The sequence below is a fragment of the Bos javanicus genome, chromosome 8 (genome assembly GCF_032452875.1).
Source record: "Bos javanicus breed banteng chromosome 8, ARS-OSU_banteng_1.0, whole genome shotgun sequence".
In the NCBI taxonomy this organism is placed as follows: Eukaryota; Metazoa; Chordata; class Mammalia; order Artiodactyla; family Bovidae; genus Bos; species Bos javanicus.
The window spans coordinates 42,545,522-42,569,954 of NC_083875.1; the positions used below are offsets into that span (position 1 = coordinate 42,545,522).

Below are 24,433 nucleotides of genomic sequence, written 5' to 3' on the forward strand. Positions count from 1 at the left end.
GAAAGACTGAGCACAACTCAATCTGCAAAGAGAGAGCCATGTGACGCATGGGGAAAATTGGAAGCTCATGGCCTATAGGTTAGCTGTCTGGTCATCAGGCATTGGTCTGGAAGGAATCTTTATGTGGCCTGGATCACTTTTCTCTCTTCCCTTTGTTCCTCATTCCTATTTGGACTGCCTTCTCAGTGCCTCATTTTCTACCTTCTTACTCTTCCTTTTAATTCCTACTTCCCTATGCTGACATTGTTAGAGAGGTAAGAGCCTCACTTTACAGGTAAAGCTCTTCAGGGTGTGTGGCCCCTTGAGATCACACAGCTGGTATGAGGAGACCATGGATCTTCCAGCTCAGAATCTGATGTGCTGTCTACTATTGTGGTCTAGGCCTGTCTAGCAACTTGACTTCCATGCTGTAGATCTTCAATTAACAGTTGTTGTTTTTTTTTTTTTTCTACTGGTACATACATAGATAGATACCTTTATCCCTTGAAGAAGATGAATGCTGGCAAATAGAAATACCAAAGTTATCTGCATTAATAATTTTTTATTTTATCCTGCTTAGTAGCATCTGACAACAACTGGAAATGAAACTTTAACTCTTTGCTTTTTTGTCTGCAAATGTTTTGCTTTTGTCCAAGATGAGAGCTAAATGCTGATTCCACAGAATGAAATCTTGCATGTAGACTCTATATAGTACACTGTGTTTTTAGATATGTGTTATATATAGATTAATGACCATATACAGAGTCCAAGGTATTCATAGGCAGTGTGGGGTGTTATACTCCCTGAAGGTGGAATTTGCTGCACTTAGTTTTGCGTCCTGCCTCTGGTATGTGATTGCTGCTTAGCACATATTTATTGAAGTAAAGGAGCTATTGTTTCCCTCTTTCTCCAAATGGGGTGTCTGCCAAATTCACAACAATTCTCCGTTCTCTGGGAACTCAGAATTGGCATTGGCTATTTCTTCCCTGAATTCTTATACCCACCCACATCCAGTCATAGTTAACTGACCATGGTTGATCACCCGACTCTATCAGGGCCAAGTTCCCCTCCTTGAAATTTGGAATTGGGACACTGAGAGGCTGAGGGTCAGTCTCTGTGGCTAAACCCAGAATATAAAAATATAAGAACTGTAATAGAGCTGTCTTATAGACTGAATGTTGGAGAAAGCTGGACTTTCAAAGTAAGAAGCTGAAGCCAGCATATAGAGAGGAGCAGACAGAATATTGAGTAAAATTTCCAAGGGATTCCAGCCCATTCTGGAATGGGCAGTCTTGGTTGCACTTCTGCATTTGATCTGTGAGACACCCTCATGTGTTTATAAACCATTCTCTTTTGTATTTGAGTTGATTCAAGTTTGGCTTCTCTGTAACTAAAAGTCTTCTACCACTATATCAAAATTCAGATTTATCATTTCAGTGAAGGAAGTTTTACTGAACAGAAAAATATTTAAGGGGGAGAGACCAACTTAGTTTAAAAATTATAACATAAATCAAATGGGAACTACATTTTTATTAAAAATAGATTTGGGGGGCTTGGTAGAATAATGCTGAAGGGCTCTGTACATTGTTAGTTTTGGAGTAAGAGGAATTTTCCATTCAAGATGAAGTGAGAACGTGCAGAAAGAAAAATAACAAGTGTCTAAAGACCATAGACCGGAAAAGGCAATGGCAACCCACTCCAGTCCTCCTGCCTGGAAAATCCCATGGATGGAGGAGCCTGGGGGGCCGCAGTCCCTGGGGTCTCTGGGAGTCAGGCACGACTGAGCGACTTTACTTTCACCTTTCACTTTCATGCATTGGAGAAGGAAATGGCAACCCACTCCAGTATTCTTGTCTGGAGAATCCCAGGGATGGAGGAGCCTAGTGGGCTGCCATCTATGGGGTCGCACAGAGTCGGACACGACTGAAGTGACTTAGTAGTAGTAGTAGAGACCATAGACAATAGTCAATGAGTAAGTTAAGGACCGGATAGTTAAAATGGGATATGTGAGAAACCTGATCCTTTCTGAACATCAGCCTTCATATCCAACCCACGCCCCCACATCCTGTCGCTTTTCCCACCCAAAACCCTCTCGAGCCTGCCTCCATCCATCATTTCCTGTGAAGACTCCTGTGGTGACCTTCTGTAAGTAAACCACTGACCACCAGTGTTTTGCCACACTGTGACTAGAGTCATCTTCTAAAAATGCCCAGTTGATCATGTTACTCCTTCCACCTTAAAGTGATTTCCTTTTGCTCTTCCCCGTAAAGCTGTGCAGGGAAGAGCCCCCGGAGAAGGAAGTGGCAACCCACTGTAGTATTCTTGCCTGGAAAATCTCATGGACAGAGGAGCCTGGTGGGGTACAATCCATGGGGTTGCAAAGAGTCACACGACTAAGCACATACACACACACTTAAAGCTGTGTGACATGCAGCTGCTGTGCGCCCATCTGCCTCATCTGTGCCCACCGCCACCCTGTCTATGCCCCCGCTTGGACTTCCTTTCAGCTCCTTGGTGTGCCAGGCTTCCTCTACCATGGGACTTGTGCACAGTTGTTCCCTTTCTTGGAACATTCTTTTCTGCCACCTTTACCCAGCTTTCCTTGGTTTCTCTCACTAGATCAATTATTCCCAGTGGAGCACGGTGCGTCTACTTTCTTCCTTTTGTCATAGTAGCTATTTAACTTTTTTTAAACTTTTTTTTCATTATTTGGTCATCTCTCTATTCTACTAGACTGTAAGCTTCACAAGGGCAGGAAGTCTCTGCGTTAGCCTATTGTTTTAGTCCTAGCCATTAATATTAATATATAGGATGACCAACAGGAGACTAAGAAACATTTGTAGAAGGAATATGTAGAAAGGTAAAAGAAATATAAAACAAGCAAAAAAAAAAAAAGAAAAACACCCAAAACAAAACAGCCTCCAATTTTCCAACCCTTTTTCAAAGATTCAGTTCAGTCCCTCAGTCATGTCCGTCTCTTAGGGACCCTATGACCAGGTTTCCCTGTCCATCAACAACTCCTGGAGCTTGTTCAAACTCATGTCCATTGAGTTGGTGATACCATCCAAACATCTCATCCTCTGTCATCCCTTTCTCCTCCAGCCTTCAATCTTTCCCAGCATCAGGGTCTTTTCAAATGAGTCAGCTATTTGCATCAGGTGGTCAAAGTATTGGAGTTTCAGCTTCAGCATCAGTCTTTCCAATGAATATTCAGGACTGATTTCCATTAGGTTTGACTGGTTTGATCTCCTTGCAGTCCAAGGGACTCTCAGAAGTCTTCTCCAACGCCACAGTTAAAAGCATCAATTCTTCGGCGCCCAGCTTACTTTATAATCCGACTCTCAAATCCATGCATGACTACTGGAAAAACCATAGCTTTGACTAGGTGGACCTTTGTCGACAAAGTAGTGTATCTGCTTTTTAATATGCTGTCTAGGTTGGTCATAGCTTTTCTTCCAAGGAGCAAGCATCTTTTAATTTCATGGCTGCAGTCACCATCTGCAGTGATTTTGGAGCCCAAGAAAATAAAATCTGTTACTATTTCTATTGTTTTCCCATCTATTTGCCATGAAGTGATGGGATTGGATGCCATGATCTTTGTTTCTTGAATGTTGAGTTAGAAGCCAGCTTTTTCACTCTCTTCTTCCACTTTCATTAAGAGGCTCTTTAGTTCCTCTTTGCTTCCTGCCATAAGGGCGGTGTCATCTGCATATCTGAGGCTATTGATATTTCTCCCAGCAAACTTGATTCAAGTTTGTGGTTCATCCAGTCTGGCATTTCACATGATGTACTCTGTATATAAGTTAAATAAGCAGGGTGACAACATACAACCTTGATGTATACAGCCTTTCTCAATTTGGAACTAGTCTGTTGTTCCATGTCTGGTTCTAACTGTTGCTTCTTGACCTGCATACAGATATCTCAGGAGGCAGGTAAGGTGATCTGGTATTCCCATCTCTTTAAGAATTTCCCACAATTTGTTGTGATCTGCACAGTCAAAGGCTTTAGTATAGTCAATGAAGCAGAAGATGTTTTTCTGGAATTCTCTTGCTTTTTCTATGATCCAACGAATGTTGGCAACTCGATCCCTTATTCCTGTGCCTTTTCTAAATCCACCTTGAACATCTGGAAGTTCTTGGTTCACGTCCTGTATAAAATTTAGTTGTTTTAATTTCAAAGTTTCTCTTCAGTACTAGGCCACTCATGAACAGTATTAACAATAACACTAAAATCCTCTTTACAAGTAGGTATATAAGTTTATCAGTAGCTAAAATATAATTAATGTTAGTAGCATGCTTAGGATAGCTCACAAAGGCCTGTTGAGTCTAGAAACTACTGTCTCTAAAACAGTAGTTTAAGGTTTTTACATTGTCGTTTTGATTATACCATAGGTTTCATGTATATGATTTTGACTTCTGTATAGCCTACAGTGTCCTCACTGCCAAATGCTTAGGTTTCCTTTGTCATCATGCTGTTGACCCCCTTTAACCGTTTGCCCTCCCACTAACTCTCCTCGCTGCTGGCAGCCACTACTCTGTTCTCTGTATCTATGTGTTTTTTAGTTATTCATATTTTGAATATCCACAAAATCACCAAGTTTTTGTCTTTTTCCATCAGACTTGTTTCACTTGGCATAATACCCTCAAGTTCCATCCATGTGCAACAAATGGCAGGATTTCACCTTTTTTAATGACTAAGTTCTTTTCCATTGTGTGGAAAACACATCTTTATCTTTTAATCTGTCAGTTGTCACTTAGGTTGTTTCCATGCTGTGGCTATTGTAATAATGCTGTGTGAACATAGGGGTGGGTATTTTATTTTGTTGATTAGTGTTTTCACATTATCTGGATGAATACTTGGAAGTGAAGTAGCGGTATTCTATGGTAGATGCCATATACCCACTTGAAACAACCCAATTACAAAATGAGCAAAGGAACTGAATAGACATTTTTCCAAAGAAGAAATTAAGATAGCCAACAGACTCATGAAAAATGTTCAACATCACTAAATATTAGAGAAATGCAAATCAGAACCACAGTGAGATATCACTTCATGCCTGTTAGAGTGGATATTATCAAAATGTCCAGAAATAACAACTGTTGGAGAGAATGTAGAGAAGAGGGAACCCTCATACACCATTGTTTGGAATGTGAATTGGTGCAGCCACTGTGGAAATTTTTTTGAGATGCCTCAAAAAATTAATAACAAAACTAAAACAGTAGTTTCAAACCTTGAAATATACCAAGACCCTGTGGCCCTTGAGAGAGACTTAGGGATATGGAAGGAAAAAGGACTCCAATTACTAGCAACTCACAGAACTTTATATAAGATGCTCTGACAGGTGTGTCCTGAGGTCTGCCATTCTAATAGTGAGCATGGGACTGGGAAGATGGGAATGGAAGGGAGCCTTGGGGACCATTTAGGGGAATAAGAGCCTCACAAGCCAGCTGTTAGGACTGTCTAGCATAAGTCCCTGTTCCTTTCTTCTGTGTATGTTCCTTTTGAAAGTGTATGCATTTAAGTAGAAGATACAGCTTACTCCACTGGAAGAAGACGTTTTTGCATCTAGACTATGGAAGTAGCTGTAGAATTTCTGCATAAACATTCTACCCTAAGAGGAAGAAGAGGAGATCCAAAGGTAGAAAGATTGGAATGAGCAGGGAAGTGAAGTCAGCTTATGGAGATGATGTTAGACACTGCTGGAGAGAAGGGTGAAAGGTACTCCGGGAATGAAAAGAGAGAAAAAACACAAGCTGATTGACTAAGGATGAGGGACATGAACTTTGTGCTAGTTCAATGACCAGAATTTCTGACAAATATTCCCAGAGCCCATAGCTCAGTAGAAGAGCCAGTTACTTTAGCTGAACTTTTCTAGAAAATATGTTTTATTTTAGGAAGGGTAATCTGGTTGCAAAGTTAAGGAAAACCTGAAATCCCGAAGTTATCAAATTATATAAGCAATTGCATGGCAGTGAGTTGTTTTCATGAAATGAGGCAGTACACAGTGCTCCGAGTAAAGCTTTTTTAATTAAAATTCCAACAAAGAGGATTGTCTGAAATTAAGTCCCAGCATACTTTCCAAGGTGGCTCAGTGGTGAAGAATCCAACTGCCAAAACAGGAGATTCAGGAGACACAGGTTTGATCCCTGGGTAAGGAGAAGGAAATGGCAAGTCAGTCCAGTATTCTTGCCTGGGAAATCCCACGGACAGAGGAGCCTGATGGTCTACAGTCCATGAGGTCAGAGTCAGACATGACTTAGCAACTAAACAGCAAAAAGAAAAAACTTTCCAAAGAGTTTTACAGACACCATCCATGCTGTATGAAACACAAGAATTCTGATGAGAACACATTTTTTTCAAGAATTCCTTGCCCCCTTTTCTTTCACTTGGGAGATAGCCTCTTATTTGTGTCTGTTGGATGTAACCAGTGAACCAAACACTTGAATCCAATTTGCTAGTTTGAGAAGAGGTTACTGATTTTCACAGCGTGTATGTACTTGGGGAATTTCATTGTTTAACTTGACATGTGGATGATTCTAGCCTCATGCTACTTTAAGTCAGGCAGACTGGGTAAAGAATGTAGATTCTCTTTCTTCAGTGGGGTTTTCAGGGGTGTTGAAAATGTTTAACAGATCTGAGTACTGCGTTGAGTTTAAAATACTGTATGTGCTTCTCAGAAAATGTGTGGTTAGGTGAGAGAGTTTTTTTGTAAACATGTGCTTTTATTTTGGGGATAGTTGGGAGGATGTTGGGAGAGAAATTGCCTGTGCATTTTTGCCATTGCCAAGAAGACAGTAGAAGTCATTGATAATACACCAAATTAAATAAATGTATTTCAGGATCATGTTTAAGTGATCAGTGCTTGAGCTGTTGGCAATTTACTGCTTTCAGAATCGCAAAACCCAATCAATGTTTTATTCATATTGTATAGCATTATTGGTCATATGTATTAAATTTGGTTTTTCTTTTTTCTTTTTGGTCATATGGGCATGTGAGATCTTAGTTCCCTGACCAGTGATTGATTCAAACCTGCACCCCATGCAGAGGAAGCATGGAGTTTTAACCACTGGACCACCAGGAAAGTCCCTTAAATTTGTATTTTTGAAGTGAAAAGCTTCCTCCATTCCTGCTGGAAAGGAGGAACAGAAGGAGTATAGTACCAGCACACACAGACTCCCTGGATGATCTTAGGCTTGTTTGTCATTAATAAAAGTTCGTTTGAATATCAATAGTTGATGTTCAGCTCTGAGTGGGTGAAAAAACTCAATGTATTTGAGGTCAACACCTCTTCTGGGTGTTGTTGAGGAATAGATGTAAGGTGGTGAAGCCACAGCTGCTGAATGTTTCCCTTCAGATCCTGGAAGTGTGTGTCTTACCCTGCTGCAACCACTGCTCCCCTCCACTTTTTCCCCAGAAGGATTTTTATTGGTCCGGAGAAGGTTCATTCTAGCAAGGATTCTGCCATTTTGAACCACATCAAGCAGCCTTTGTAACAAGGAATGATTCGTTGTTCCCAGCTGTCATTCATAAGATGACCATTATGAGCAAGTCTGCTGATAAATCCATGGCCATAAGGGAGGATTTTAATTTATGACAAGGAAAATCTCTTTCTACTTTGTGGGAAGAGGCACATCTGACTTTATCTGTGTGGGTTTATGGTGGAAAACAGACCCTGTGGGTATTTATTGACTTGAACTGAGGGGTTTCTCTAATATGTAGTTAAGTTTCAGAAGTAGAACTTCCTAGGTCCTTATTTAGGGTGAGCAGTTGGTGAAGGAAAGCATCAAGTTAATATTTTTCTCAGACATCTGCAATTTTGACTGATTTAACTGACAAGTTGTTTCTCTTTCAGGCCCCATGATTGATACAGAGGACTGTCATATGAACCAGAGAGGGTAATGGAAACCAAAGAAAGGCCTCTGGTGTGTAGCCAAAAGCATGCCACCAGGGGAGAGAAGGAGCAGATGTCTTGACAAACAGGGCATGAGACCAGCTGTGCGTGGTCAGGTGGGGCCATGAGAAATATTTAATTCTCTGTGGTGATGATCTGCACAGAAAACCCACAAAGTATATTGCCCCAACTCAAGGATCTTGTGTCAGAATTTTTCAAAGACTGTATGGCAGGCGCACCAGCCATACAACTCACATAAACAAATGGTTCTATTTCAAAACTATTATACACTTTGGTGATGAGTGGTTTGGGAATCCATCTACTGAATTTCTTGAGAAAACCTCCAGAGAGTCACAAGTAACTCTAAGACAGAAGCCACTTATAAGATGTGAGATGCATCATTTTTAGGTATCGGGCTTCCCTTGGGATTCCGTGTGCAGCCCGGTCTAGATCAGGTCACCTGGAACTGAAATTCTTCAGAGACACAAGAACAGGGAGGAGTTATGATTATGAAGGAGGATGCAGAGTGCACTGTGCCCTTTGCTCAAGGGATGAACCAGCTTTAAAGGGTGGTGAGGACACTGGCAGGGTGATATTTTTAACATACAAACCGACTTACCCCTCTGCACCCTTCTGGCGGCTCCTGTTGCCTTGACCTTTCCCATCAATCTTATTTGAGCATCTTTATTGTATCAGGGAAAAAAGGAGATTCACCAAAGAACTGGAGGGAAAAAAGCTTTTGATTTTCAAAAGTCAAGACTCTAATGGCACTTGGCCTAGAAATTATAAAATAATTTGGACCACAGCGTCTTGCTTCAGAGAGAACAAGCAGTTTTCCAGGTGTGCTGGTAGGAGGTGAGGAGAGGACTAGATCTAGCAGAGAGGGAAGAGCTCTTAGATGTCGGTGGGAGGTGAGGAGGAGGGAAGTGGGTGGGAGGGGAGATGGGAGCAGAGAAGGCTCTTAGAAGCTGCTGGCCCCTCTCTCTTCTGAGAAAGAGGCTTTGGCCCTGCTCCTCAGAGGGAAAGGTGGTAAGTACAGAAGCCCCAGATAGCTTGGGTTGTCATGACTTTCTAAGGAGACTGCAAAACCCCAGGAGAAAAATGGCTAAGCAGTGTCTAACTTGCAGAGAGCCTGAGGCCGCCTCAAGGAGTGGAGTGCATGCTGCACACCACTGTTATATGGAGTCCTCTGTGCTCAAATGGAGAAGGCAATGGCAACCCACTCCAGTACTCTTGCCTGGAAATCCCATGGATGAAGGAGCCTGGTGGGCTGCAGTCCATGGAGTCGCTAAGAGTTGGACACAACTGAGCGACTTCACTCTCACTTTTCACTTTCATGCATTGGAGAAGGAAATGGCAACCAACTCCAGTGTTCTTGCCTGGAGAATCCCAGGGACAGGGGAGCCTCATGGGCTGACGTCTATGGGGTCACACAGAGTCAGTCACGACTGAAGTGACTTAGCAGTAGCAGTGCTCAAAAGTGCCCCCAGAGTATAGCAAAGGACTCACAGCCTTCTAATGGCATCTAAACTAGGGACATTCTTGGAGGGACTGAGCCCTTAACTTGTGGGACCTGACTCTACCTCCAGGAGATAGTGTCAGAATTGAATTCATTGTAGGACACCCAGGTGGTATCAGAGGACTGGCTGGTGTCAGGGGAAAAAACCCATGTGTTTGGGGTTGAAAGTGTTGTGAGTAAAAATAGTTCAGACCTTTTGACATCTTCCCTGTTTTCCCAGGCACAATTCACGTCTTACCTGTTCCCAGGCATCTTCCCAGACCTCTCAGTTACTATTTTATCTATCTTTGTGTTCTTATACCACTTCCCCTATTCATTACCCCTCTTTATCAAAGTCAGCCTGGTACTGTGGGTTGTTAGGGTCAGCTGCTGGCTATGAACCCCAGAATTGTTCTGTCTTCTGTCCTAATAGTGCCTCCCATGAATTCAGCATCCTAGACTGGCAGGTGTTTTGGTACCTGGTACATAGTGAAGCCTCAATATGTATTTGTTAAGCTAAATTGAATTTAAGATTCTAGAACAAATAGTGAAACATGAGACAGATCCTTGAAGGAAGATTTCATTGGTTGTGTCTTTGATTCCCTTACTCTCTTTCTTCTTTTTCCCCAACACTTGATTTCAGATTTTTTTTTTCCAACATACAAAACATTTTAAAGAATCATTTGGAGTATACCCATTTAACACCACCTATTTTCTATAATATATGTCCCATTAAATGTATGTATGTATATGTGTTTACATAGTATTACTATTTTTTATCTTTCCATCTAGCCATCCTTCCTTCCCTCCATCAATCTAAATTATGTTTTCCTTACCTCCCTTCACATACAACCAATGTGTGAGAGACCTTCAACTCTGGAATCAGATCTGGGATTCACTCCTGGATTTGGCCCTTACTCATTGCCTGGCCCTGTGGGTGATGCTTACCCTGCATCTTCTCCCCACTGTGTAGTCAACCAGGGGCCACTGAAACCTGTTTCACAGGTTGTGGTGAGGAGTAAATGATATGCTGTCGATAAAGGGCCAGGCACAGAGTGTGTGTTTAGTACATAGAAGTAAGAGAAAAAGTACAGTGTCAATATTTATTTCAGGTATCAGCACTGACTTGCAATGATTTGTATCTCTGTGTTCTTGCTTGTAGCCTCTGATTTGGGCCCAAAAGGAAAAGAAATTCAGAGGAGACAGTGACTCTCAGACTCTCCCTTGTTAATGAGCAAGAGTTCCCTGGATCCAAGAGGTAAGTGAGAGACGATCTGGGTTTTAGTGTGGAAACTGCATTCTGAGTTCTCTGGGCCAAAAAGGCCATGGAGTCAACTGTAGAATCACTGCTTACCTACTTTTATCCACACAAGATGGGGGATCTTCACACTCACCTAAAATTCAGTACAACCTTTGCTAAAAATGGAGATGATTGGGAGAGAATGTCTCCCAGTGGGACTCCCCTGAAGCCCTAAAAACCATTTCCTGAGCCCTTTGGTGCAGGGATTTGTGTATTTCCTGAATGTAGGCCCAGACGAGTTCAGTCTTCCACTCTCAGGTGACAGACTGTCCTCAAATCAGGGAACCAGAATTATGCCCAGATCATCTTGCTCCTGAAATGGCCCTGGAAAGCTGTAGCTAAAGAATGGAGGACAAGATCTCCTTCCCCGTGGCATCAGTCAGCACTGGAGATTGTTGCAAGACTGGAAAAAGGAAATCTCATCCTGTTTCCAGCATGTGCTCCCACCATGCACATCCCCAGTCATCACAAAGCCCTTTATACCCCTTAGTTTAAACATGTTGAATATAGGCTGGTATGAATATTATGGTTCAAATGAATAAAACTAGCCTGCCCATAAGAATTGGTTTTTACTGAACACTTAGAGTGGGGGCTCTTGGTTTCAAATTTGTGTTGGTGTTTGCTGAAAGAATTATCCTTGTATGAAGGAGAAAGTGAAAATGCCTAATGTCCTCTTCATAATTTCCAACCTAGATGATGTACCACATTACTCTGCTAAGTCACTTCAGTCGTGTCTGACTCTGTGAGACCCCATAGACAGCAGCCCACCAGGCTACCCCCTCCCTGGGATTCTCCAGGGAAGAACACTAGAGTGGGTTGCCATTTCCTTCTCCAATGCATGAAAGTGAAAAGTGAAAGTGAAGTCGCTCAGTCTTGTCCGACCCTCAGTGATCCTATGGACTGCAGCCTACCAGGCTCCTCCATCCATGGGGTTCTCCAGGCAAGAGTACTGGAGTGGGGTGCCACATTACTCTGGAGCTCTGTTAAAAATACAAGTGCCTCCTTCCCCTCTCCCCACCCCGGGATTCCAATCCCAACCCCAAGAATCTGAGTCAGTGGTAGGTCTTGGGATAGCCCACTGGAATCTACATTCTAAAAGTCTCTACAAAGTATTTGACTTCACAGCAAGACCTAAGGGCTAAGTCTTTACTGTAAAGCTTTATAGTACTGCTCAATAAAAACAGGGAGAGATGAAGTGTGTCTTCTTTTGAGATGTAAAATCTTGCCTGACCTTTTCATTTGCTTTGTGTTCTATCAGTTGATGGACATATAATGGAAAACTAACTAAAATGAGAAGATGGGGAATACTTCCAAAGTAGATGAAGTTGGGCATAAAATAGAAATAAGGACAACCCAGGAGAGTACTTGAAGAGACTCTCAGCTATAGGAGCAAGAGCTGGCAGAGGTTATTGTGGCCAATAATGAAAGCAGGCAGAGGATTATTAGGCAAAGGGCATAACCTAGGACCAAAAAGTAGACAGGGAGGTGGAATTACTGTGTGTTATCCCAAGCCTCCATATATCACATTTGAATATCCCAGGCATCTGTTGGCCGGGTTCCAGCTGGGATGGAGCTGTCATTGCCTATGCAGAGCAAATTTTGTTGTTATTCCTGGTGGTGTAACTAGACAGCACTTCCTCGTTGTTTCAGTCAGCAAATAACTTAAGGACTATTTGAACAAAGAATAAAATCCTAGTTGTTTTAAAACTTAGTCTTGTCATTTGCTGGTTAAGTCGAAAAAGCAGGAACATCAAAACCTTCAGATCAAGTGTTAGTTGCTTGGGAGAAAATTCCAGAGGTAATAGTGGAATTCTTTTAAAAGAAATACTGCATTCTCAATGTTCTTGATGACAAAGATACTAATATCACATGAAAATGGGAACAAATTGACAATTTTGAGTTGGCCAAGGAAAGTGGGAATTGAAATGTGAAAAAGTTTGAGGTATAGTTGCTATGCTATGCTATGCTAAGTTGCTTCAGTCGTGTCCGACTCTGTGCGACCCCATAGACGGCAGCCCACCAGGCTCCACCATCCCCAGGACTCTCCAGGCAAGAACACTGTAGTGGGTTACCATTTCCTTCTCCAATGCATGAAAGAGAAAAGTGAAAGTAAAGTCGCTCAGTCGTGTCCGACTCTTCGCGACCTCATGGACTGCAGCCCACCAGGCTCATCTGTCCATGGATTTTCCAGTCAAGAGTACTGGAGTAGGGTGCCATTGCCTTCTCCGGAGGTATAGTTAATTGGTAGCATTTTTTTTCTCTCTCTAATGCTATATAATAGTGATGCATTTTATAATCAATGGTGTCTTTTCATCAGAACTTACTTTATACAAGTATAGTTGATTTACAATGTTGTATTATTTTCTGCTGTACAGCGAAGTTACTTTGTTATACGTATATGTATATATACACATTCTTTTTCATATTCTTTTCATTATGGTTTATCATGTGATATTGAATATAGTCTCTTGTGCTATGCAGTAGATCCTTGTGTTTATCCATCCTATATATAATAGTTTGTATCTGCTGATCTCAAACTCCCTATTCATCCTTTCCTCACTCACCCTTACCTTTGGCAACCACAAGTCTCTTCTCTATGTCTGTGAGTCTGTTTTACAGATAAATTTGTGTCCTATTTTAAATTCTACATGTAAGTAATATCATACGGCATTTATCTTTCTAACTTACTTCACTTGGCATCATATCTCTAGGTCCATCCATGTTGTTGCAAATGGAATTATTTAATTATTTTTAAGGGGCTTCCCATGGGACTCAGTGGTGAAAGAATCCATCTGCCAATGCCAGAGATGCAGGAGACATGAGTTTGATCCCTGGGTCAGGAAGATCCCCTGGAGCAGGAAATGGCAGCTCACTCTAATATTCTTGCCTGAGAAATCCCATGGACAGAGGAGCCTGGAGAGACCCAGTCCATAGGGTTGCAAAGAGTCAAACATGAGCATGCATGCATCCATTCTTTTTTATGGCTGAATAGTATCCCATTGTATATATGCACCACATCTTCTTTATCCATTCATCTCTTGATGCGCATTTAGGTTGTTTCCAAGTCTTTGCTATTGTAAATAGTGCTGCTATGGACATAGGCATGTATGTATCTTTTTGAATTATATTAAATAGTTTTGTCTAGTTATGTACTCAGGAGTGGGATTTTTAGATCATAGGGCAACTCTGTTTTTAGTTTTTTGAGGAATTTCCATATTGTTCTCCATAGTGGCTGCTCCAATTTACATCCTCACCAACACTGTAGAAGGGTTCCCTTTTCTCTATACTCTCTCCAGCATTTATTATTTATAGATTTTTTTTGATGATGACCATTCTGACTGGTGTGAGGTGATACCTCATTGTAGTTTTGATTTGCATTTCTCTATCAGTGATGTTGATCATCTTTTTATATGCATGTTGGTCATCTGTATGTGTTCTTTGGAGAAATGTCTACTTAGGTCTTCAGCCCTTTTTTTTATTGGATTGTTTTTTTTTTTTTTGTCTGTTATTGAGTTGTGTGAGCTATTTGTGTATTTTCAAAATTAAACCATGCTGGTTGCATCATTTTCAAATATTTTCTCCCAGGCTGTAGGTTTTGTTTTCTTTTTATTTATGCTTTCCTTTGCTGTTCAAAGGCTTGTGCATTTGATTAATACCCATTTGCTTGTTTTTGCTTTTGTTTATTTTTGCCTTGAGACTGACATAAGAAAACATTGGTATGATTTTTGTCGGAATGTCTTGCCTGTATTCTCTTCTAGGAGTTTTACAGCGTCTTGTCTTATATTTAAGTCTTTAAGCCATTTTGAGTTTATTTTTGTGTATGATGTGCAGGTGTGTTCTAACATCATTGATTTACATGTTGCTGTCCAACTCTCCCAACACCACTTGTTGAAGAGATTGTCTTTTTTCCATGGTATATTCTTACCTCCTTTGTTAAAGATTAATTGATCATAGGTGTGTGGATTTATTTCTGGCCTCTCTGTTCTGTTCTGTTGATTCATATGTCTGTTTTTATGTCGATATCATGCTGTTTTGATTGCTGCAGCTTTGTAGTATTATCTGAAGTCTAAGAGAGTTAGGCCTCCTGTTTCTTTTTTTCCCCTCAGGAGTGGCAATTTGGGGGTCTTTTATGATTACATATACATTTCAGGATTACTTGTTGTAGTTCTGTGAAAAATGTCATGGGTAATTTGATAGGGATCACATTAAATCTGTAGATTGCCTTGGGTAGTATAGCCATTTTAACAATGTGAAATCTTCCAATCCAAGAGCATGGGATATCTTTCCATTTCTTTGCATCATCTTCTTGTTCCTTTATTAATGTTCTATAGTTCTCAGCATATAAGTCTTTCACCTCCTTTTCAGGTTTTCCTAAAAATTTTATTTTTTGAAATGCAATTTTAAAAGGTATCGTGATTTTCACATTCCCTTTCTGATATTTCATTATTAGTATAAAGAAATGCAACCAATTTCTGTATGTTAATCTTGTATCCTACTACTTGCTGAATTCATTTATCAGTTCTAGTAGTTTTTGTGTGGAGTCTTTAGGTTTTTCTGTATATAGTACCATGTCATCTGCATATAATGACAATTTTACCTCTTTCCTTCCAATTTGGATACTTTTTTTTTATTGCTATTGCTAGGACTTCCAATACCATGTTTAATAGAAATGGTGAGCATGAGTATCCTTGTCTTGTTTCAGATTTTAATGGGAAGGCTTTCAGCTTTTTACTGTTGAGTGTTACATTGGCTGTGGGTTTGTCATAAATAGCTTTTATTATGTTGCGGTATGTTCCCTCTAAACCCTCAGTAATGTCTTAGATTCAGTGTAATGTAGTGTTTGTGTTGGTCTTTACAAAGAAGAATATTTAAGAAAATTCTGTAAATAATATCCTGAAAAAAGCATATATAAAATTATAGAGAGGAGTCCAGGGAATCACAGACCTTGTATGTCTAATTTCCTTAAAAGAAGCTGTCTTTGAAAAAAGAGAGAAGAGCCACCATATATTTAAACAATAACCATATTTTAAAAGAAAGAAAAGAAGTTGGATTTCATTAAAAAGGAATGATTCCTATTTCACTGGAATTTGTCTGGAGAACTAACTAGGCACGTGAACAGGAACTGATGGATGGACCCAGGTAGGCTTCCAAAATGTTTTTGTAATAAGGCAGTTGTTCATTCCCTCCTCTTGGGTTCAAATACCCCTGAGAAGCAATCATTTTCTCTATAGTTGATGCCTCATGGTAGAATCCCTCAAGACCATAATCCATGAGTCCCACACCTCTTTCATTTGCTGCCCCTTTGAATATCTCAAAGTAGCTTACATATAAACCTCACTTGGCTCTTCCTCAGGCTAAACATTTCTCTTCAAAGATATACCATAATCTCTTCTCTTGAGACCTTCCTCTCTTCCAGTTTCTCCTCTGAATCCCCTCCAACCTGTCCATATCCCTTATAACTAGGTGGGTCCCAGTTTGCCCAGGAGTCATTTTCCAGACCCATTTATCACCTGCAAACCCTTTTATTCTGAAAACTGTCCCGACTAGGATATTATCATATGTGGTCAACCTACTTACAGCTGAATGCACTACCTAAGGATGAGCTGGGGAGTAAAAATGAGAGCAGAGCTTTCACTGTCCTCCATCTTGGTTCTTGACACGCGCAGTCAAGCGGATGCATTAGTGACACGTGAGTCACACATTACACTGTTGTCTCCTGTGAAGCTTGTGGTTGATAGTGCCTCTCAAAGCCATGCTTTCCCTATAGAGTGCTGATTCTGGTGATTCCGTGGCATTTGTTTCTACAAAATTTCATGGTGTTAGAAGTCAACCCATTGTCCAGTCTGTTGAGAACTTTATCACTTTTATGTATCATTATCTAGGTTCTTGATTAAAATTATTCATAGGATAATCTTGTGGCATATCACCCCTTTCCAGTTTTACCTCTGTTTGCATCCTGGGGTCATTTAACATCACAAACTCACTTAATTGTAATATCATGTAGGCCATGTATTTCTTCCTTTTGAATGATAGTATTCTGGGAGAACTTAGTGAATGCCTCTGAAACTTCATGTCTTTTCCTAATCTATGCATCTAGGTCTTGGAACAGAAAAAAAGAAAGCAAAAACAGAATTAAATCTAATGTGACTTCTTAGTGCACTTCTTGTTAGCCCCCATGGGGCCCTGCAAATGTTGACTGACACATGGACTAGGTCAGTGCTCCATGAATATTTGTTGATCCAGGCACAACTTTTCATTGGGAAACAAGCAAAAGATCTTGTTCATGGTTCTTGCTGTTAGAAAAAAAAAAGGCAGATTTCTTTACACCTGTCAAGGACATCTGCTTTGGGAAGTCCCACACACAGCTTAGGTCCACACCAGAGTATGAATTGACTGTTTGCTAATCATGTAAATATTATTGCTGAAATGAAAACATGATTGAGGCTGGAAGTGTGAACCAAATGCAGAAAGTGTCAGCTCTTTAACATAAGTAGTTAATTAAGCATCATCTTTAAGTCTGGTGATAGGTCCCAAGGTGTTAATCAAATCAAATATCACCAGCTGCAGAGAGAACAGGCTTTCAGGAAGCATTTCCTATTCCAAGGGGGAGGGGGAGGTGGCACTGAAATGGATTTCCTGAGGCTCCAATAGCTAAGGACACCTATAGAGGGATGGTTGTAAACTGCTTTGTGGGCACATCTGTAACAAATCAGATAAGCAGTATGTGCAGTCAGCCGAAGTGGTGGAAACAGCCCATATTTGGAAGCTAGACAGGGCTGGGTTCACCTCTTGGTTCTGCTTGTGTTTTAATCCTGGACAATCACATGATCTGTCTGAGCGTTGGTTTCTTCAGCTTTAAAATGGAGATGACAGCACCTATCTTGTAGGGCTTTTGTACAGGTAAGAAAGATGGCAACGCTCCGGCCGCAAAGAGGGTTCTATATGGTGACTGCTAATGACTGAGTGACTTCTGGTGCCCACTCGGCTGCTGAAATCTCTTGTTTGACCTTGGACATAGCCTCAGCTTTTTAGAGCTTGCACTTCTCCAGCTCTGAAGAGGTAGAAGTGTACTAGATGGTGTTCCAAAGATAAAAACCCATCATTCTGTGGCAGGGATGGGAATTAGGGCAATTTTGTGATAAGCAGAGTGAGGTAAGGGGTAAATGCACTGATACATGAGAGGGTGGTCTGGTCACCAAGGGTGACATCCCACAGGGCCTTCATTTCCCCACTCTGATCACCTCCTTACCCCCAGAGCAGGCTGGAGGCCACTGGAAATGAGCTATCATCTCACCTAGGGCCCTCACCACCACACCTGCCTGGCTGTCATCACAGGCAGGGGTTCATGGTGGAGCATGTTTGTGCAGGGTGGAGAGATGCTCAGCTCCACGACAAGGGTACCTTGAAGTGATTTTGTAAAGTGGAGAAGGTCTATCTTAAACTGTCAGGGTATTTGAAATAACATTTCTTTTTCCTTTTTTCCCTTTATTGCAAATTAGTACATGGTCATTGCTAAAAACTATGAACATACAATAGTTTAAAGCAATTACCATTAATTAACCTTCTATGTAAGTTCCTTCTAGTCATTTATATACAAAACACAAATGACCTCATGGTGTCACCCTGTCTTGTAATACACTTCTCTGGGTATCTTTCCTCCTTCTTCATGACTGCTGTTTTAACTTTTACTGATTTCTGTTAATATAATGGGCTTCCCTAGTGGCTCATATGGTAAAGAATCTGCCTGTAATGCAGGAGACCTGGGTTCGATCCCTGGGTCGTGAAGTTCCCTGGAGAAGGAAATGATTACCCACTCCAGTATTCTTGCCTGGAGAATTTCATAGACAGAGGAGCCTGGTGGGCTACAGTCCATGGTTTGCAAAGAGTCAGATAAGACTAACTTTTTATTTCTTTCATTACTGCTGTTTTAAGTTTTACTGATTTCTGTTAATAGAGTAGTGCCTTGGTTATTTAGCAGAGTTCTCCAATATGGGATGCTTGCCTCTCAGGCACATGCAAGATAATCTATCATGAAGAAAATTTCAGAATTCCTATTTATACTTACATCTCTCCTTTTAAAAATTGTATGTGTGTGTATAATTCATAACATATATGAGTCTGGAGGAGACAATTCAGAGCTGGGATGATGGCTCAAGGATGCCATCAGGGACTGAAGTGCTGTCCAACTTCTACCCTTCTGTCTGCCAATGCAGGCCTTTGCTTTCTGGCTTGCAGCCTCACATTTGCAAGGTGGCTGCTGCACATCTAACCTTTACATCCACATTCCAGGCAGGAATAATGGGAAAGAATAAGAGTAAGTGACTTTCTCCTAGTGAGGCTTTGCTGTTTGTTCAGAAAGGCATGTTTTCCTTATCATTGGTCAAATGAGAAAGTTGAGAAATTGAAAAATTGAGCTTCTTAGCCTTTTTGACAAAGGAGGTCAAGGGCATGGGGAATTGTGGATTGTGTAGGGGTATGAAGTCCATAGGGTCTGCCACAGTGTGTCTCCCCAGAAAAACACACACATACACATAAACAGCTTTGCCAGGTAATTCCAGGGAGTTTCTCTAAGTGGGGAGTGTGAGGTCAGCCACTCAGTAGGGCCAAACTGAAAGAGAGCAGCTCCCATGGATTCTCAGCTCGGCCCAAAGCCAGGGAGCTTGAGAGAAGCAATTTGTGGGGAGAAGATAGAAGTCAAAAGATACAGTGAAACTCTATGAGTGGGAGGGTAGAGAAAGCAGAGTGGCATTGAAGGGTATAAGCACCAGACATGGTACTAACAGTGAAAAAGACATACAGTGGTGAAGAGAGGGGGAGAGAATGATACAGCAATACCACAGTGGGGAAAAGAGAAACTCTTGTAAGCATCTGAAGTTTAAGGGAGTATGCTGCTCTAGAGGACCAGAAGTCAGCTCTCCAGTGGTGGTGGTGATGGAGGACATCATTCAGTGAAAAGTTGGACCAAGTTCTATGAACTGTGGAGTCACAAGACATTCATTAGAAATTCAGGGGTGTTCTCCAGAAGGTCTGGTGACTTGGACATTTGAAGTCTGATAGGGAACAGTCCAGCAAGATAGAAGTCAGCTCTGCAGAAGGCTGAAACATGGTGATAAATTAGAGTTTATAAATAATTTCTAGTGGAGTTTATCATGGCAACTTGCCTACAGATTTGTAGTCAACTCCCTACAGATTTGGAGGATCTGACCACGATGTTTGAGATTATACACATTGCCAATAACATACACATAAGCAACAAAATAATAGCATTGTCCCTGAAACCATCCTATAGGACCCACGACAGACTTTCCGCAGTTGGGTAAAGTATAGATCCTTCTAGTATCTTTGGGCCACTGTAAATTATGGAAGCAAAAGATTTTTAAGAATAACACAAATGTTGAGCGCCTTGGTGAATCAGAGGATATCATGCTGGAGAATAAGTTGGTTGTTTTTTTTTTTTAAGGAAACTATGTAGCTGAAAAAGAATTCATTGACTTTTCTTGGGGGAGAAATACCTGATTTCTAAACACAGTCTATATCCTGAACAGTTTCCTAGAGATGACATAACTGATTAATTTTTATAAAGTACTCCAAGTGTCACACAGTAAGTTTTGGTGTTTCCAAGTGCCCAAAGAGGTAAGCAATTTAAATGAGCTTAAGATTTTGACCTGTATCTAACCTGGAGGCCCACCTAGGAAAACTGTAAATTTGGGATTATGGGTAAAGAGTGGTTTTGAGGCTGAGCTCCTGAAGTCAGACAACGTAGACTGGGATCCTAGCTTCATCATTTGTCAGTTGTGTGATTTGGAAGCAAGTCATTTCACGTCTTTGCCTTCATTTCCTCATCTGTAAAGTGGGGATAACCACTAAATAGGATGGTTTAGAGGATTAAATGGGATGATCTGTATAAAGCTCACCACAGGGCATGGCATATCACAAATACTCCAGACACACATGGATGGATAAACAGCATTTTCTTCCTAATTAGTTCCATACTTTTTAATTTTTACATTAGTACCATGAGTTCACCTAGAGATAAGAAGCCTTGTTTATTGTCAGCTCATTGTGACAAATAGCATTAATTCCTATTAAGGTGTTCACCATCTTTTGTGAGGGATTGAAATGGCCTAGCATTTAAAAGTGATCAGACTTCTGGGTTTGAATCCCCACTTAATAGCTCCAAGACTTTGAAAAGTTGCTTCACCTCTTTGGGCCTCAGTGGCCTTGGTTGTAAAATGGGGATTCTGTGTAGTTTAATTAAGGTAATAGATATGAAGTGCTCAAGGCTGCCATTGTCATTGACTCTGCTATTAACTGAGTATTTTCCAGAAAAGAACATGAGTTGAGAGGAGATATCCCAAAGTAGTTTTCTTCATCGTTTAAACATTCATTTGTTTATGTAGTTGGCTGTGTTGGGTCTTAGTCGTGGCATGTGGGCTGTGGAGTGCGTGGGCTTCAGTACTTGTGACACACAGGCTTAGTTTCTCTGCAGCATGGAGGAGCTTAGTTCCCAACCAGGAATGGAACCCACATCCCCTGCACTGCAAGGTAGATTCTTAGCAACTGGACCATCCAGAGAAGTCCCTGGTTTTCTTCATCTTGTAAATAATATCCTGAATTTTCAGATTCATAATATTCAAGATGAAATTTTGAAGGATGTCTTCATCAGAAATCTTTTTTTTTTTTTTTCCATAGCCAAGCATTTAAAGGGCTTCCCTGGTGACTCAGATGGTAAAGAATCTGCCTGCAATGCAGGAGACCTGGGTTCCATCCCTGGGTTGGGAAGATCCCCTGGAGGAGGGCATGACAACCCACTCCAATATTCTTGCCTGGAGAATCCCCATGGATGGAGGAGCCTGGCAGGCTACAGTTCATGGGCTCACAAAGAGTTGGACATGACTGAGCAATTAAGCACACAAACATTAAAAATGAAGTGAAGATCTACACAGACAGAGATGACAAACATACGGCCTACCCTACCTGACACCCAGGGCTGTGGCAGACCTTGTTATCCATCATGGCATTTTTATCTACCGAGTTTATACTTACCTTTGCATTTTTCTCAACATGATACTCTATACGATTGCCAATTTGATTGGTGTTATGTCTTCAGAAGTGTTATTTTCCTTGGAGGATAAAGAATTAATAGGTTTTTAAGCAAACCCCTTCTACTGAAATTCTATTTGTACTCTTAAATGATGAGATAATCCTCCCTCAAACCCTTGAGTAAGCAAGGTGAGTTATATAAAAGAGAGTGGACAGTCAGCTGGCAGGATCCACAATCTATTGTTTGTGCTGCTTTGGAAGATGCTGCTAAGACAGATGACATTGATACCTACAGTAAGAAAAAAATGTTTTTTCTAGAGTCTGAAGAAATCATCTGGAATATGACTACTTTATCAGTTGACTCAGTAAATAATGTTCTGGAAAGACAGCCAGGTTATACTGTCTGGTACATCACACAGCTGGGCATCATAAGAGAAAGTAATTAGATGCAAATGACTCAATCTAAAGATGTTTCCTACATGTTGATTGGCATGTTTGTCTGTGAGGGCTGCCATAACAAAATACCACAGACTGGTTAGCTTAGTTAACAGAAATTTATTTTCTTGCAGTTCTGAAAGCTAGAAATCTGAGATCAAGGTGTTGTCAGGTTTGATTTCTCCTGAAGCCTCTTGCCTTGGTGTACAAACGACTACCTTCTTGCTGTATCATCACCTGACCTTTTTCTGTGTGTGCCCTTCCTGCTTGGTGTATCTTTCTAGTTTTATAGGGTCACAAGCCACATTGGAGTAGGACCCCCACATTTATGACCTCATTTACCTTGGCGATCCAACCAGTCCATACTAAGGAAATCATTGAATATTCATTGGAAGGACTGATGCTAAAGCTGGAACTCTAATACTTTGGCCACTTGATGCAAAGAACTAACTCATTGGAAAAGACCCTGATTCTGGGAATGATTGAAGGTGAGAGGAGAAGGGGAGGACAGAGGATGAGAAGGTTGGATGGCATCACCGACTCAATGGACATGAGTTTGAGCGAACTCGGGGAGTTGGTGATGGACAGGGAAGCCTGGCGTGCTGCAGTCCATGGGGTCACAAAGAGTCAGACATGACTGAACGACTGAACTGAACTGAACCTTCTTAAAGGCTACATCTCCAAATACATCTCAAAATATGCATTTTGGAGGACTTGATTCAGTCCATAACAATTGGTTTGTACCCATGTAACAGATCAGCCCTGGGATTTCTTTGGAAGGAATGATGCTAAAGCTGAAACTCCAGTACTTTGGCCACCTCACGTGAAGAGTTGACTCATTGGAAAAGACTCTGATGCTGGGAGGGATTGGGGGCAAGAGGAGAAGGGGACGACAGAGCATGAGATGGCTGGATGGCATCACTGACTCGATGGATGTGAGTCTGAGTGAACTCCGGGAGTTGGTGATGGACAGGGAGGCCTGGCGTGCTGCGATTCATGTCACAAAGAGTCAGACACAACTGAGCGACTGAACTGAACTGAACTAGATTCTATAGCATCTTATGATCCCTGCACTGTCTGTTACTTATCCTTGTCATTGTGTGACTCTAGTTCTGCCAGAAAAGGATAGCAGTGCTAGGTTATGTGCTACAGAGACAAAGAAATGTGTGCTCACTTTAGAAAAATTTCTATCTGTTGCAAATCAACAAAAAAGATACATCATTGGAAAATGGGCAAATATATGAGAGTCAAAATTCACAGAAAGGAAAAAATACAAAAAGCCAAGAATATTAAGAAACGCTCAAACTCATTGTTTAGTTGCTCAGTCGTGTCTGACTCTCTGAGACCCCACGGATTGTAGTCTGCCGGGTTCCTCTGGCCATGGGATTGTCCCAGCAAGAATACTGGTGTGGGTTGCCATTTTCTCCTCCAGGGGATCTTTCTGACCCAGGGATTGAACCCACATCTCTTGCATCTCCTGCATTGCAGGTGGGTTCTTTACTGCTGAGCCACCAAGGAAGCCCATCCAAACTCGTTCGTTGACAGAAAAATGCAAGATAAATGGAGACATCAGTTTTCTTGTACTAGACTGGCAAATTTAGGACAATGCCAAGTGTTGGCAGGGATGTGGGACCATAGGAACCCTTATGCACTGCTAATGGGACGATCGACTGGTGTAGAAATTCTGCAGAGGACTCTGATGGTGATAGCAAATTAGGTTGAGGTATACTTGCTGACCCAGCAAATCCACTCCTGGGTGCATATCAAGGACGGCTTCTTACAGAGTTTATGAAGGTCCTGTATGAGTAAGGTGGCAAGGCATTTTAGCTTGTCTGGGACAGTTATAGTGTACATGTGCTGTCCTGGTGAATTATGACGAGCACACTTGTTTCTCAAAAGCGTTCACCCCATGTATGAGGATTGTCTTCACAGTGTTTTTATGGCAGTAGGGGATTGGAGGCAGTTTTGGAGAATAACAGGCAGGGAGTGTTCGGTTTATGCTATTCCCCAGAGAGAAGTAACAGACTAAATGTACCCAGAGTAAAATATACGAACCTTAAAAACATAGTGCTGGATGAAAAAAGAAAGAGATTGACTTTGACAACAACAATATTTATACACCGTTAAGATCCACATATACAAAACTGTGTTTTATAAGGACACATACTAACAAAAGGGCATGCATAGAGCACATTGAAATGGTTGCCTTGGGACAGGTAAGGAATAGCAGTAGGATATAGGGAGAAAAAGAAAAAAAAGATGAGCAGCTTTTTGAAGCCAAGATAAT

The 24,433-nt window shown here is 41.2% G+C and overlaps 1 long non-coding RNA gene across 18 annotated transcripts in view; it reads left to right on the plus strand.

Moving 5' to 3' along the window:
- LOC133252648 (uncharacterized) overlaps positions 1-24,433 on the plus strand; it is a 279,302-nt gene that overhangs the window by 163,707 nt on the left and 91,162 nt on the right. For 14 of the 18 annotated variants that reach the window (XR_009738022.1, XR_009738024.1, XR_009738029.1 and 11 more), the window contains 2 exons: positions 7,832-7,986; positions 10,531-10,626. This is a non-coding gene — a long non-coding RNA (uncharacterized LOC133252648). Of the gene's footprint in view, positions 1-7,831; positions 7,987-10,530; positions 10,627-21,767; positions 22,635-24,433 lie in introns of those variants that run through there. The other 4 variants (XR_009738026.1, XR_009738019.1, XR_009738028.1 and 1 more) reach the window with 2 other exon arrangements.